Genomic DNA, 1843 nt, shown 5'->3' with positions numbered 1-1843 from the left:
TATGGATGGATGATGGGTGATGGATGGATGATGGGTGATGGGAGTTATGGATGGATGATGGGTGATGGATGGATGGATGGATGGATGGATGGATGGATGGATGGATGGATGGATGGATGGATTTCCACTGGTATTCGGAATGTTCTTTCAGATTATAGCTTCAGGTGTTCTTTTTTTTGACTGTCAGCCATATATATAAGCAGATTTTTGTAAATATTTATTTCCTATTTTCTTCTGATTAGCTTAATTTACAATTCAGAACGTTTAAAACAAAATGCCAGACTCGTTATGTGAGATGCAAACTTTTGTTTGATGTCTTTGTCATTTCATGAAGAATTTGAATGTATTAGGAGATAACTGTGAAGTTGATCATCTTTACTTTGTAGAGGAGAAGGTTTGAGATTAAAGATGCTGGTTGACTGACTGGATTATTTCTAAGATTCATCGTCCTCAGCTAATGAAGTGCTGTTCACTACTGTAATAAACAAACCTTTTTAAAGCACATTGCTGACTTGTCCACTTCAAATCCCTCACATAATCCCCCACCCACCAACCAACACCCTGCCCCCACCCGAGGCAAGGCTAGATTAAAACAGCCGAGCAAAAGACGAGTTAATCCTTCAGCAACCATCCTGCTTGTTGGGCTATGAGACTGAAAGTTCCCAGGCTGCTCCTCTGCAATTAGATGATTTCCTTCACCACACCCCCACACACACACTCACACACCCACACACACATCAACCCTCCGAAAGACACACACACACACACGTGGCAATTAGTTGATGGTGAGGCTTATGCGCCTGCCAGCCGCTTGCTGTCACTGTCACTTTCACTAAGTTAGAATCGGCAGCGTCTCATCCTCCCTCTTCTTCTTCCTTTGACCTCTATTTCCTCTCAATTAGCAGAGCTGCCACCAGGATCGTCTCTCAGATTAAGTTATTCACTGTCTCTCCAGCTGCCACCGCTGTGCACTCAGGATCTTTGTTGCAGGAAGACAGAGAGCTCACATGTAGAATGAAGACTGTCGCTTCAAACTTAGTTTTTTTTATTGCTGATAACCTGAAGAGCTACAGCATGACTGGTTTTTGTTATAGTTTCTGTTGAACATGTTTTTGCATTCAAATTACTTCCACATATTTTAAAAACTCTTTATTTTACTACATCTGCTCAATCAACAGTGGGTTATAACATTTGTATTTTGCAACGTTTTTACATTTCTGAATTGTTAAAAAAAATAAAATCCATCTAATCCCATATAAATACAACAGGGGTCAGATTTATAAAGCTTGCATACGCACAAAATGAGCCTAGAAACTTGCGTACGCCACTTTTCACGCMAAGGTTGTGATTTATAAAATCCAAACTTGACGTGAAAATGTGCGGTGCCTCACGCCAGCTTTAACCCATGCGTACGCTCATTTTGGAGACGGGAAGCTGCGACACAGATGGTGAAGTCAGGAATTATAGCCACACTGTGTAATGATCACCAGATATTAAATTTCACTTCATAATCAAACTTGGATTTTTATTCAGCTTTATCATCAGCTTTCTTAACAGTATTATTTATGCTTCTGTTGCTGATCCATAATGATCTTTAAAATAAAAAAAACACATCTTAAATAAAAAGTTCACGCATCTCCATCTCCTTCTTCCTCAAGACCCTGACCCACAGATCCCCCCCCCCCACAAGAGACATTTCTACAGAAAGACAGCAAGTGTCACGCCAGGATACTCGCGCAGGGCGCGCCCCTCGCCAGTGTGGATGTTATAAAAAGTTCGCTTTTTAAAGTCAGTATTTCTCATGCGCGTGCAGGGGGCTGTGGGGATGTGTGTGTGTGTGTGT

General features: G+C 41.4%; 1 protein-coding gene across 1 annotated transcript in view; it reads right to left on the bottom strand.

Moving 5' to 3' along the window:
- The window catches only part of LOC106533490 (ephrin type-A receptor 8), a gene marked incomplete at both ends in the record, with an annotated part of 29050 nt that overhangs the window by 2294 nt on the left and 24913 nt on the right, over nt 1-1843 (bottom strand).

The sequence above is a fragment of the Austrofundulus limnaeus genome, unplaced genomic scaffold (assembly GCF_001266775.1).
Source record: "Austrofundulus limnaeus strain Quisiro unplaced genomic scaffold, Austrofundulus_limnaeus-1.0 Scaffold956, whole genome shotgun sequence".
In the NCBI taxonomy this organism is placed as follows: Eukaryota; Metazoa; Chordata; class Actinopteri; order Cyprinodontiformes; family Rivulidae; genus Austrofundulus; species Austrofundulus limnaeus.
Note: the sequence above shows the minus strand (reverse complement) of the source record. Positions and strands in the feature narration are given on the sequence as shown.